General features: G+C 39.3%; 1 protein-coding gene across 4 annotated transcripts in view; it reads right to left on the bottom strand.

The window, feature by feature from the left end:
* Positions 1-15,481, bottom strand: part of LOC109852339 (matrix metalloproteinase-2-like) — a 54,750-nt gene that overhangs the window by 1,359 nt on the left and 37,910 nt on the right. The window lies entirely within an intron of this gene.

Here is a 15,481-nt window from a genome sequence, read left to right as displayed (position 1 = left end):
TAATAATCATCATCACACATGCAAAAGCATTGTATAATTAGATAAGTAAGATGTATACACACACACACACACACACACAACACACATACACATCGTTCTTAATGTCATTACATCACAAGTTCTATCGTACAATATATCTAAATTGAGCAGAAAATTTAGACGGAAGAGACTTATAACTACTGTGTTTTTGTGCCAATATACGTAGCAAACTGATAGTTCATGCGCAATTTCGCGATTAGATGCGGTCGTTCTAATGAGAAATAGTTCAGCAAGCACACGCTATATCAGATCGCGCCGATCATTGGGAAATCGATAACTCACTCACTTGCACTCTCTCTCTCTCTCTCGTTATCTCGATTGACTTGCCGAACGACTCGATTTATCGAGTAGCGTGGTTGATAGAAATCGCGAGGGAAATTTTTCCCACTTGTTTTTCACGCCCTTATGACAAACGAACGGAAACCAATCAAAGTGAAATTTGCGACACGAGATTGTTACTCTAACGAGGATAAAGCGCGCACGATGTAATCCCGGAATGTATATACGTGTGTACATGTACGTGTATATATCCAGCGGATGTGTACATGCAAATACTGCTTATTTGCACTTAGTTATATATTGATTGATTTGCGAGTCGCATGAAATTCTCGACAGCATCGAAAAATGAAAAAGAAAATTCAATACACCGATTTATGTGTTTTTTTTTCGAGCTTTTTTTCTCTCTCCAACGTAGTTTTATTTTTCCAATTTTTTTTTCCTGCAATTTACATTTTGTTACTACTGAAAACAACATTAATAAATACTGTATAATAATGCGTTAAAAAAATAGTAACAATAGCTTTAATAATTGAAGAAAGCAAAATAAAGAACAATTTGCATATTCTTGGAATAGAAATTGTTCTTTTATACGTGTACTACACACATATATTTTAGAATAAACAATATTTAACAAATGCTCAGTCGAGTAACTTTGTTAATCTACAACTTTGTTGAATTATTTTATAGAATAATGCGACTTGCGAACAGTAAAACTTTTAGAATAAAAAACATGCGCGGAGACCAAAAGATAAAAAGATCATAAATCTTCCGGAAACTTGCAAGACGCTCATTCGCATGTCGAGTCACGGCCAGTTATTTTGCGCTAAACGTTCTTTCTAGATTGTTATGCGCGCGGCCATAAAAGATAAATTACATACCGTAGGATCGGCAAACAGTAACGTATACGCGGCTCGTGAAGCATATATTACCGTTACGCAAAACGCAAATGTGCGGATAACATTATCCGACTAAATGCGGCATATGGGCGGATCTATTTGAAAACGTAGGCGTTTAAATGAACTGCATACCACGTACAAATTCCTGATTCATGTACAAATCTCCGATATTTAGATACGCATTTATAAATGTAATTAATTAAATGTATCAATTAATTAATTCCACACACAAATTATTTATTTTTTATCGGTAGCAACATCTTTTTTCCTTTCTTGATGAAGATTTTCTTTTGTATAATAATTCAACAAATAATATTTGTTGTGTGAAAGAAACTTTTACATTTGTGCAACAAAATATTATCTACCGCTTTGATCCGCATTTTTATTTTTCTCGATTAACAAACATTTTTACCTGCAGTGTGTGATAATAAACATAATTATTTCGCGGACTGACTGCGTACCAAAATCGCGCTGCGAATTTCGCGGAATGCGTCAGTTAGGATGACGAAACGGTCGCAAGAGTCTGCTAGTCGACACGTGGCGGGATGTCGCTATCTTTAGGGGTTCCTCGGGAATCGTTCCAGACGAAGGAAGCGTCGTACTCCCGCCCGCCGCGGGAACGAATTCCAATTCGTGCCGGAGAATAAAAAAGCGCGCGCTCGCTCGCGCCACACACACACACACACACACGCCGTTCCGTCTTTCCGTGAAAAGAGAAAGAAAAAAAAGCCGAGAATTATTCTTGGCAAACGGTACGAGGAAAAAACAAACGGAAGAAACGTGAAATAATTTAGTCTGCACAGCCATGATATATAAAGTAGCATTAATTGTTTTTACGACTTATATTCAACGCTTTATATTAACACTGCATTCTTGCTCGTAACGCAATAACCGGAAGTCAGTTTTCACTTTTTTGCTAAAGTTTGAATTTGTCGCTTCATCGCTGATGCAAATATAGCGACACGCACCAGCCAGTCGGCGACTGCTGCTGATTAAGTTAACAGCTTTTTATCTAGGCCTAGTTGTCCCTAGTCGCGCGTTCTGCTATCTCTTCACAACTGGATTGTCCTAACTAGCACGATCGCGCGTGAAGTATCTTTTACGGTATATTACGCGTGTCGCCAACTACATTTCGCCGCGAGAGACCATATATGAGCGACCGCTTGTAAATGCACGTGCTTCGTCCGCGAAGGGAGACACATGCATAGGGATCCGAGGAGGGTGACTGTTGGACTTAGGCCGTGTTTGGTCATCGAGCACGCGAGATTTCTCCCGCATTGTTCGCGGATCCCCTTTGGAGAACCGGTTGCATCGCGCACCACGTCACTGCTCGCTTGCTCGCGCTGCCATTTAAGGCGGATAATATATATCGAGGAATGTGTGTCTCGAACAAAGAGATATTTTCGGATCCCTGTTAGTTCCCCCCTTTCGCCCGCTCATTGGAGTTAAAAAGTGCGATTGTGGCGCGTATCACGACGCGCCTCCCCCGACAAGAAACTCTCGAATTTTTTCCATGATATTCCGAAGATAAGAGACTCGGAAACATTCCTCTCTCTTACATCAAAATAAATATATGAAAGAACAACAACTACATAAATACCAAATAAAGAAAAACTTAGACTAATGTTTAAATAACAGTTTAGTAAAGCGCGTCGAGAAAAAAGTGAAGTAACGACAAAATGATTCGATGCCAAAATGAGATCGCACGGCAACGCGTGAGCGTCGGAAACGTGAAACAATTCGGAAAGCGTCAGAATGAATTAACGACGAATGAAAAGCGCCCGTCTCTCGCGTTTCATTACGAACGCGTGTTATCGGCGACACAGCGGCGAACCCTGGAAGCCATACCGAATAAAAAAGGCAAGGTCGCGCCGTTTGTTGCTCCCGCTGCCATCGAGCTACCGATACTGAGAGAGAGCTGCGATAAGAAAATTCACGCGGTAAAGAAACTCGGTCACGGCTGCCGATAAAACGCGCTGACAAAAGAAAAGAATCTTTCTTCATCCGAGGGAGATGCGCTCCTCTTTCTCGGATAAATGCGCTTAGATCATCTCCCAGCACAAAGAGAGAAAGACCGTCACGAAGGTCATCAATGTCGTCATCAATTTGAGAGAGAGAAGAATGTAATATAGAGACTCTCTTCGCATCCTCTTCATTATCGCGATCATTACTGATCGACGTGCTTGCTCGTTTCTCCTAATTGTACTATTTTTGAAAAAAATGTTTTTATACTAACTTCATCAAGAAGCGAGGAACGTACGAAAACGCAACGACGAGAGACATGAGTCCTCATTTCTTTTTTTCCGGTTTTGGGAATTTTCTCGCGATCACACTAGTTACTTTGCTTACGGCTTGGCGGGAACAATATACACTCGCGTCGAGATGCACAGCCGCCGCGGTCGTCGTCGGGTGGTAGGCCGTCGACTCTCTTGGAAAAGTTTCGCCTTTGTGTCTCCGCAGACAAGGGTGCACACGCATATTCCACGTGGGCGTGCAACAGAGAGCATTCGCGCCGGCCTTTGATGTCGGCCGGCCATTCATCTCGCTTAGCCTTCCGCGTTTAACGGGGGCAAACAAAACAAAAAAAGTGTTCGATTTTAGGGAGAGATTAAATTCTCTTCTTTGCCGCGCAAACTAAATTACAAATTTATACTGAGTACATTAACATTATAATTAACGGATCTGAATAGTGATATTATTTATTGTAGAATTAACCGGCGAGAACAAGAATACTAACGACTCGAGAGAGAAAGAGAAAGAGAAAGAAAGAAAGAGAGAGAGAGAGAGTGAAAGAGAGCCGTACATATTCACATTTGTAATTAACATTGTATGGTTTATGATGCCTGTGTTTGCACAGAAACACACAGAGCTTACGCGTTATTGTAATAATAAATATGTTCACGCGCGCGTATTAAAATTCATCCGCGCGCGCGTTACGACGAGAAGTTTATTTAAACTGAAATGGCGAGAATATGATAAATACGCGCACTGTTAATGAATCGCAAATTAATATTTTGTGACTTAAATTTCCACGGCGGTTTAAACACACGGTGCGTTATCTGCTGCCTTTATTATTATTATAAGTATGTGAATAGCAAAATGTATGTACAGCGTAGTTGATGAATGTTGTTTTTTTGTGATTGTTTCACGGAAAAATACCTTGTACATATGTATATTGTGGTTTTTCAATATTTTTCTCGGAGACAATGTGCTAGTGCGTATGCGCACCTTTTTATGCGACTTGGCGCGTATCGCGTCGCTGAACCGTGACGAACGGTGTTTCTTCGACCGTTTCGCCACAACGCGTGTGAGGCGTGACTTTCGACGTTCGTGCGCTTCCGTAAACGACGAAGTGGCAAACGACGTGACACACAAGCCAGACTCACGAGCGGAAAAACGGGGTGGTGAAACGTTGCCGAAGCGGAAGCGCCTCTGAAGTCGTCTGCGTCGAGTTAATCACGTCGATACATTGCACATCAGTTGACTTCTCACCTCGCGCGCGGTCAAAGCAGAAAAAGAGAGAAAGTAAAAAGCTTTCGTTTTTAAAAAGCAATTTTTCGTAGTTATTTTTTAAGTCGAATACTGTTTTAAGAAAAAACCCAAAATTTTTTAAGACAATTTGTTCAAAAAATTTGTTTACTATGTTAAAAAATTTAGATTATATTTATGTAGATTGAATCACGTTTAACGCGTGTAATATCTGGACAAATATATGTGTCAGAAATTGCGACGGATATTTATATTTACGAAAACGTATTCTCCATAGCATACCGAATGTAATAAAGACATAAAGCACACTGGTGCTTTTTATTGTGCGGTTAATCAAGAGGCAAAGTAGCGCTTAGCGCCAAGTTCACGCGCAACAAAGTGGCGCGACTTCACCGCAGTCACGTGACCGAGGTCACTGACCTCACCGCAGTCACGTGACTGAGGTCAGTGACCTTACCGTAGGTACATATATGAAGTAAAAAATTGAACATTAATAAATTTAAAAGTAATAAAGTATGTACACAGCATTGAATCGTAAAAAATAATGTTTTGTAGTATATAATGTTGTAGAACAGGTTTTATAGAAAGAGAATTGTTTGTAGTATTAAATCAATTTTTAATTTATTAATTTAAATACAATACGTGTTGTGCGTGTACTTGGCACCTGTTCTTACTTTTTTTTTGAAAAGGTTAAAGAAACACCAGAGATATAAATGCGCGACGACCTCGGCGAAGAGAAAGGAAATTGGCGATAAAAAAAGTAGAAAATGCACGGCCATCGCCAATCGATAACTCCGGAAAGATAATTTTGAGGTCGTGTTCACGGGACAATAAAATTTAATGCGCGCGTGCAAGTTCGCCGCAGGGAAATTCAATCATAAATAATGAACTCGCTTAATATCGATTGAACTTTGAGGTCCGATCAAAGCGGTAATATCACAAGTTTATTCTGAGAAAAATCGCAGCAATCATAAAGTAATTATGGCAAATATTATATAAATATCGATATAGATACAATTCTCTATTAGGTATTACACATATAATCATCAAAGTACACTCTTAAACATTATCGATTATTACCTATTCGTTTTGTGTATCATGAGCTAAAAATCAAGTCGTTTTAGTCATTCGTGAATTTCCGCGCGAAATGACACACTACGACTAAGTTTTTTCCCGTAGAAATTATCGCGTGTTTAGTAGTTAGTCGCGACATTGTGAAAATTAGGATGATGTGTGTCGTAATAAGTTACAGCTTGAAAAGAGGTGTATGAAGTTTTGTGCGCGCCCCGCAAAATGTCATTCGCGGTTGGATACTCCAGTTAGCAAGCGGTGCACTTGCACTTTTGTGAGAAGGTGAATGTGGTTGTGTATACAGAAAGAACAAGGATGGACAGGGGATAGGGATTGAGTGAAACACGGAAAGAGAGAAAGGAGATGATGAAGGAAGAACGTGAACTTCTTGCGAACGAACGTCATCTACTGAACGTGTTTCTTCGTCTCACGTCACTCGCGAGTTTCGCGTATTAAAGTCTTTTAACGAGCACCAATTCGATCAGTCGGTCGGCTACTTGACCTCGTTGATCCGGTTTCCGGTTCGCTCTCGACGAAGGCCTTTCTCAATCATCGCTCCGCCGATTCATCGTTACCGGAAGCTCAAATATGGAATAAAGATTTCGATTTTGTCTGAGTTATCTTTTATGTCGGTCAGTCTTGGCTACTTTCGCGGCTAAAAAAAAAAAAACTCAATACTGTCAGGAATATAGAAATCGCGACAATTAGTAGTTGAAAACTATAAAGTTCAAAATTGTGATATAATGACACGCAAATAATATTTCTATTGACTATATGTAAAATTTATACAAACAAGTGTACATTTCAGGACATATGTACTTTGTGTACATATGCGCGTAAACTTTGACCGTAAAAAAATCACTAGTTAGATGAATTTAATGTGTCTGCACGCATACAAATTTGCATTTCGGTCATGGCCCAACATCTCTTTTCTTTTTTTTCTTCCCCCCCTCCCCCTCTCTCTCTTTTTCTTTCTTTCTCTTCCACCATATCCGTTGTCGATCGCGCAGCGGCTCATTTCCTGTTACGCAAGCCATTTGGTGGTCCAAGCAAACGGTAAACAAAACGTGGATGGAATAACTGCACGTGGAAAAAAAGGCAATGGCTGAAAAAAAGAGTGTGCTAATCGCGCCGATCAACCCTTTCGCCGCCTTTCAATTCTCTCTTGATCAGGACGCGGCAATTCTGTCGCGAAACTCGCACCGACATCATGCGTCACGTCGATTTTCGCTCACGTGCACCAAAATCTCGTTACTGTGTGTGAAACACGAAGAAATACTTAATCGTCGTAAATGTGTTCAACCTGATACGTATCACGATGAAAGTAAAAAAAAGTATATTTTTGTTAACTACACAATGTTTGTAAACTACACTGCATGCAACTCTCGAAGAATTTTTGTCTTATCCGATGAAAATTAAACATTTGGTTGAAATAACGTGTCGGGGCGATGCTTGAAAAAGCAGCAGCAAAACGCGCGTTCGAACATTTGTCGTTGTTTAGGCTGCAACATCTGCCGTGGTCGAAACCGCGTCGTGTTCTGACTAACATCGCGTTGTTCCTTCAGCAACCGGGTCCTAAAGCAACAAACCTAATCGCGCGAGCCCGCTTTATACCGCTTTCGCCACCGTTCGCGGCACATTAGTCGTTTTCCCAAAAATGCTTGCTGAAACGGTTGCATTTGAGTGATATTTTGAGACACAGAAAATTTATCATCTGTCAACACACTAATAATAATAAATTACCGCAAAAGAATTGTTCTCTATGTCGTATAATTATCGCTTTACACATGTCGACATGTTTTTCTATATCTCGTTCTCAATCGATATCGAAATAATACGGGTGCGTGTTATCTCGTTGCAATTTCGCGCTTTTTGTTTGCGTTTACAAATATTCTCATTTTCGCCACGTAACGAACGATGTCGTTGTTAAACGATGCATTACGTGGCATTATCACGAAATTAAAACTGACCCCTCCCGCGTTATAAAGCGCCTCGTTTCTACATCGTCGTCTGTCGAACAGATGCTCGCTCACACGGGACGGGAGTGCTTCCAAAATATTTGCCGAGCGCGAGGCTCGTTGAAGATAATAGTACCGCATCCATTACGAGGCACGGCCACGCGCTGCGGAAACCGTACACTTTCTCTCTCTAACCGTTATTATATTCGCTATTAATTATCTGTCGATTATGCGACCAGAAATTGTACGATTTCACAGCGAGAAGCATTTCCACGCGCGTGCGTAACCGCTTAAATCTAATATTACATAACGTTGTGATCAGATATTGAATTTGATTCTCTCTCTCTCTTTCTCTCTCTCTCTCTCTCTCTCTCAATAATTTATAAAGTGTACAACAAAATTGTTGTTGAATTAATTTCTAATTTATGAAGTATTATAACAATTAATATTTCTGATAACTTTTAAAACATAGTCTTTTATAAGTTTTCTTTTTAATAATTAAAAATGTATATAATAAATGACATAATAAATTCTTCAAGAGATTTTTTCCTTCATCGAGCAAATGTCTGTAAATATATTCGTGTCACGACGTTCCGAGCAATGAATACAATCCACGCTGAATGCATCCCTGCGTCACCTCGTCATGCATCTCGCCGTTGACCCGGACCGTTTCAGCCGGTGCGCGTCGTAAGTGCACGTAACTTGGAGAGAGGAAGTTAATCGACGCGAAGATGGCTGTTGTAGGCGGATGGTGATAATTAATCGACCAAACTGCCCGAGGGAGAGAGGTCGCAATCCTCCTACAGTCGGTAGATAATTACATCGTCGAGTATCCGTATTCGAGGATATGCGGCAATTGACATTTTGACGTTGCTGATTCGGGACCGCGGGCGATTTGCTGATTCGTGAGATCGACACATCGACGAAGCAGGAAACTGACACTCAAAGTGACGGAATTGATTTTTTTTTTTTTTTTTTTTACATCGATTCAACGTAATTTTTGGTGAGAAAGAGAGAAAAAGAAAGCGAGAAAAGAGAAAAAAGATGAGAATCGCAATTTAGTTTAATAAAAAGTATTCAACTCAAACTTGACAATTAAAGTTTTCCTTGTTCAACGAGAGACAAAAGTATAACGACTTGCTATTTTCAGTTTCCGAGCTCAGCGTTATATTCGAACTTTTCTAATCGCACACAAACATCTTCAGATAATTCGCCAAGATAATTCGAGATATACTTATTGAGGGGAGATGATTGGCTTTATCTGTCGGGGATTTTTCTCAGTATCTGGCGAAAGTTTTCATGGAAATGTCTCGGTACTTCAATGCCGATCACGTTTCTGCGGATCCGTAGGTATTCCAGCTTTTCCGACGTCGCGTGGGCTTCTTATATCCTATCCCGCTCGGTTCCAGCAGAAAAAGGGAAATAAATGCCAAACGTAACGTCATCTTTATTCGACATGGTATAGTGACGACGCTTTCGAGTGACACAATCCTTGCAATACACGACTATCCGAAATCCAAATAACATGCATAGAAGTCCTTCCGAGTGAACTCAAACAAGGATCCGCGGAAATGCGTATCTCGTATACGCCACGTAAAGAATTGCTTTCAACTGCCAAAGCTCATTGGAATAAAATTTGTTCTCTCAGCAGCAAAAGTTTTTCTCGGTGAATAAAACTGTCGTTTCGAATTAGGGAACAAAAAAATGCGAAATATAATTTTAATAAAATATAAAATGGATTCTAATAGATAATCTTTATATTGTGTTTTACTACTAAAATGTTTAAACAATTAATAATGTTTGAAATATTTTTAAACAAATATTAAGGTTTATATAAAATTCCTTCATATAGTTGAATTGTGAACTTGAATAGAGAAGAAGTTTTGTAATAAAACGAAAGTAATTCACTTTCTTCAAACATTCGTTCCACGCTGAGTCGGTTCGTTTCATGGTCCGTTCAAATTTGCAGTAACAGCGATTTACGGCGTTCCGTTAATTCCTCGCGGCGAAGAAAGCTCGCTTGCCTGGTCGCCTGCGCAAAATTTTTCGCAAGAAGAAAACCGTAGTAAACCGCGTAAATTCATTTCCCGTTGAATTTGTGCAAATTACACGCGGTTCCGTGCTACGTCAAGAGTCGAGCGACCACACGTCGAGAGATTCCGAATGAATAGCGAAAATTACGGGCGACAGTTTCGACAGCGGCGGAATTCCTGATCGCAACTCCGCGTACCTGGACAATCTTTGTGAAATAACTTCCTTCGACATTCAACTCGGACGTTTTCACGTTCGAGTTCGTTGAACGCGCACATATCACCATGGAAACAAAACGCGGTTCGCAAACTGAACAATTTTCATGTGCTCTACCGCATAAAGACTAATATCGATCACTACTGTATCTACTGTTGCGTTAATTTATGGCGTAACATCGTCCAGGGTCGGAAGCCGCGAAACATCCTCGTCCGCCGAGCTGGAAACATCGTGACAAACTTCGCAATAAAATTATATTCTCGATTCCATCGCGCGATTTTATTTTGCCATAAGTCGCTCAATCAAAATGGCAAATTTCGCTCGCTTCTCATCACGCCCCATAAATTCGAATTCGTCGACTTTTACGAGTTCAATGTTCTCGAAGTTAACAAAATAAATGTCGCGAGTATCGAGGAAAAAAAACAATGTTTAATCACAATAATTCTCAGCAACTGTATCATGCTTTTTTTATAGAGACAAAGATATACTTCTATACATGTGTAATGAAAATATAGATCTCGCGAGAGAGAGAGAAAAACGTGTGCATAGCTATTCCTCTACTGTGTGGCCGTGATGAAAAATTGTGGCTCTGAAGAAGCTAAGCTGCCGTTGACGGCAAAATAACGAGAAATTACTATGAGATATATATGTACAGCTGTGCAGAGAGCGAACTGCTATTTCAAATTTGTTTTTTTTTATTTATTTATTTTTTTTTTTATTTTGCCACGCCAAAGGCGAATGCGTCACGTAAGAGATTAAAATTTTATCCTCGACGCGCGCGCGGGCGAATGTTTCAGCGACGATCAAAATCGAATTGATTATACGGGAAAGAGAGAAAAAGGAAAATAAACAAAAACAACAGCGTCGATGCAATTGCGTCCGACATAAAGAAAGAGGAAAAATCAAATGAAGAAGATTCTCTAGTTATTTATGTCACTTGTGGAATAGCGCTGGTAACTGTCGATTACAAATTTTTCATCGAAATGAAATATTTCTCTCGCAACTTACAAAGCAACAGTAATATTTACTCTCGCAGATAGCTTGAGCTACCGTCAAATGTAGATATAATTTTGACATTTTCGGATTAACTCACAGGTGAAATCACCGTAACGCACAGAGCGCGTTTGTGGCGTCTAGTATCCATTAATATTTCACATGCAACACGCACCCGCAACAATCGATGATAAACCACAGAAGCGAGGAAGTTTGCGCGATGCATCTCTGCGTACCTATATGTTTACGCGTTGTTTGCGCTCGCGCTGAAATTTACGCTACAAACTAAACTATATTACACACATAAATAATAATAATATTTGTACTTGTTTTTTTTTTTTAATTAAAATAATAACATTTTTCGTCTCTTTTTTCACACACACGCAAAATATAAAACCAATAAAATACTAATTAAATTTAAATATTTAAGACGTACCTATCGATATTTTGCATTTAGCCTTACAAAAGTTAAATATTTTACAGTTATCATTTATTAGAGAGAGAGAGAGAGAGAGAGAGAGAGAGAGAGAGAGAAAGAGAGAGAGAGTAGCTTTCTTGATGCAGCTTAGTCACAACTTGAAATCCCCTACTGTTTATATTCATGAGAGCGGATGAAGAGAATCGTCGATGAACATGGGGAGATAGAAGATCTGATAGAAGAGAAAGGTCAGAGGACGATAGTATAACGATGAGTAAGGCGAAGGGAGGAAATTCAGGAGCGCGAGGGTGCGCCGACCACACCCTGCATGTACGTCCTACTCGAGCATAAATACGCTCTCTCTGTCTCTTTCTCTCAACGGTGAGCGAATGTAATTTTCGTAGCGGGTCTCGTTGCTATAAAATCGCCCCCTGTAACTTCTACCGACACACTTCCATAGAACGTTCCGTAGAGTGTCTCAAGGATATGAAATAAGAAAATATTCAAGATAAACATTTGATATAAACTCACGTGAAATGAAAAATTTTTGAAAATGTTTTAGATGAAAATTTCGACTCACGCGCAAACGAATAGATTAAAATATTTTGTTATAATATACCGTACACACATTATACGCACATTATATATTATTTGACTTGTTACTTAGCGTATTCTGTTACTTTACCATCTTATTTAAGAATAATTAACGCTGAGAAATACAAAAAGCGACAAAAGGGAAAAAAGAAGGCGCATCAAACCAAATCAGTAAAGAAGCGATCGAAGAAGCGTTTATCTTCTTGCGGCACCGGTTTCGTAAAACCACAGTATAAATTTGCATCGAATGCAGTAACGACCGGCTTGTGTTTTCCTCGATGTAACCACGAGCGGGCAAGCAGCCGAAATGCGCGCGAACCGGCAAATTCAGTTATATCTTCCTCTTTTATGCAAAATGCCCGGGGAAGAAATTAAATTCTACTCTTCGGAGAGAAACGCTACAATGCCTGCGGCTAGGAAAGTCGTTCTCGTTGATTTCGAATCGTACCTCTGGACGGAAGTCCTTTCGATGCGGTGAGCTATTCTTTCTCGTGTAATGCTAAATTTCCTTCCGCTTTATCACCATCGTATTTAATAAAACGAGCAAATAATCAAATGAAATCCGCGCGACTTACAAAAAAGTACTGCTCATTATACTCGAAATTACTGTTATTATCAATGAATTCTAATGAAAATATTTCTTTTGAACTCGCTTCGTCTTTGCTATTTTATACGCGAATGTTCCCATTTAGACTTTTCCTTCCAAGAGAAAAAGACTTGGAAGCACGTCAACTTACGAAGATGACAAGTACTCTGGACACGATACACGTTTCTTTTCTTGTTTCTTTTATCTCGACAATCTGGAGGAAGCATTGTCCTGCTGCCGAGACGTCTTGTCGCGAACAAAGGAGCAAACCAAGAACACAAACCGAGGTAAATCTAAAAAACAGAACAAGGCACATTTGTTCCTAATTTCTTACAGAGAAACGATTTTCTTTCGCGTGTTATATACTTGGTGTGTTTTGCAAATATTATAAAACAATATCATATATCTCAAATCAGTTCTACACATAAGAGAATATAATTTTTGTCAAAACATAAAACAGTGACTTTTACGGTACTTTAATTTTTCTTTTAGAAAGATCTTTTTCACGTTGAACGTTATCGCGCAAGTGATTAATAAACCTGAATAATGTCAAAATGTTGATTTTACGAAACACATTGTAGCAGCGACTGACATCGAGCTCAGTTGCCGGGTATAACATGTTATATCGCTATCGCGTTTTTTTATCATCAAGCTGTGTGTGTATACGCTGTTGCGCACGCCGTGTATGCCGGGAAAATAAGCTAACAGTTATGCGATTACCTCATAAAAGCTTGAGCGATCTTTTCTTCGCGGCGCAGCCGGCGACGTGCCGCGTGAAAATATAGCGCGCGCCTCATAGAGGCGATAAACCCTTTTCAGAACATAAACGCGACGCTGCCACGCTGAATCAGGACCATTGCAAAGCAACACAGTTTATCTCGACGCGACTGTCACAATTGTCACGCGAGTCTCTGTTGTTTATTTGAAACAATAAACAATCATATCAAATGTGTTGAGTAAAATTAAATTTCCAAAAATTGTTATTTCTATTAACTAAATATAAATTAAGTTTCTTTCTCTCTTTTACCTTATTTCTTTTTTATTCACAATCAGAAAAGCCAGAAATGTCAATTTGAGCCCTCGTTTGTTAAATGTAAAAACCATTTACCACTCCCGATCTATCGCGATAGGCCTATTTCATTTATAGATCGCTTTTAGCGTAGCAAAGATTACGAGGGACGAAGATTAATCGTTCACGGTGCTTTGTCCGCGATCTCGACACGAAAGCACGTTCGCTCACGGCACGCGACATTTTATCGTAATTATGCGACAAGGGAGCAGTTATGGCAGTGAAAAGCGTAGTTCACAGACAGTCTTCGGTTCGGTACCGCCACTCCGCGTTTGAGTAGAATCGCATGCGAGACAGCTGATTACAACTCTCAAAGCAAGGGACTTCGCGGAATAGAGCGGATGTAATATATACAATACGCGCATTAACTTTTTACCGGATCACTTACAATAAAAATTAACAATACAACGTTATAAATGCAAATCTAGATGTTGTAATTTTTAAATTATCGCGTTTTATTCGTTCGTTTAAAATCTCTCTCTGGAGAGAAATATTTTGTTGTGCGGCGAATCATCTGCGATTTCAATTAAAATGTGACGTAGGTATACGTTTGCAAAACGTCGCGCGACTACAAAAATAGATCCTTGCTGATTCATTTCTATTCACGAATGAATGAAATTTGCTCATGTTATATATCTTCGTGTTTTCCGCTTGTTTACTCGATCGTGCGAGAATTACTCAAAGAACAAAACATTTAAAAAACTGTCAATGTTAATATAAAATTATCGAGTTTACAAACAATTTGCGCGCAGTAGTAATTAAATTTTTTAAAACATATTTTTTATTAATTATATCCAGTTCAATTTTTCTTTGATCTTTGTCGAATGAAAAGTTTATTTTAAACTTTTCCGTTTTCAGCGAAATACGACTCGTATGTGATTTTTCGCAAACGGCATTTAATTTAAGCCACCGAACTGTCGAGCTGGCGTCGCGTCGCCGTCGCCGGTTCGTTAAACTATTGTCGTTGAGAATTTGCGTGTCACGAACTTATCGCGAAATGCGCCGGGATATAACAAACGTATAGCGTCATATGTGGGCGTTTGTGCGTGCTCGCAAATCCGCAACAGAATCTCGTTACGTGGTGTATCTGGGTTAAACCCCAAATCAGTTTTGCCTGGTTTGGCGGGGGAGATTCGACAAACAAGAAGGTGTCATTTCAACACAGTGCGAACAAAGACATACACACAAATCACACATCCGAATTTTGTTGCAATAAAAAATATACACACTATTCTTTTCATATGTGTATTATATCTAATTTTTTAATCGTTATGAATGTCGTCGTAAATATTCAATATGCGTTTAGTGTATTTAAAAAATATGGAAATATATTTTTCAGCAATATTTTAACAGTTATTTTTGCAATTATTATCGAATATTGTGTATTATTAAGATTGAGTTTTTTTTTATAGACGAAAGATTAATATAATAGGGCTATAAAGGAAATAATTGTGCACAAAAACGGTGAGCAATAATTATTTCAGCGAAAACGAATGTTATACGCGTTCGCAAGAAAATAACTCATTTCCACGTATGTACCTCAACACGAAATTCCGCTATAAATTCGGCTAGCGTACCTGCAACGTTTCCGGTTTCAGATTCGGACTCGGACTTTCGCGGTTTGGCGGTAGCAACGGCAAAACTTTAAGTACACGGTAATTAAAGTTTACCTCGGCGCGTATTCGAGGATTAATGCGGCCATTTTGATGACGGGACACTTATGCGCGCGGCCAGATTGTTACGAAAATTAATTAACTTTGCACGAATTATTTCATTGCTACCTTTATAAATGAGCAAAACGTAGTAAGATTCTCTCGAGAAAAAGGTAGCCCGTATATTTTG

Source organism: Pseudomyrmex gracilis, unplaced genomic scaffold (genome assembly GCF_002006095.1).
Source record: "Pseudomyrmex gracilis isolate BER0280 unplaced genomic scaffold, ASM200609v1 scaffold_28, whole genome shotgun sequence".
Classification (NCBI taxonomy): domain Eukaryota; kingdom Metazoa; phylum Arthropoda; class Insecta; order Hymenoptera; family Formicidae; genus Pseudomyrmex; species Pseudomyrmex gracilis.
Note: the sequence above shows the minus strand (reverse complement) of the source record. Positions and strands in the feature narration are given on the sequence as shown.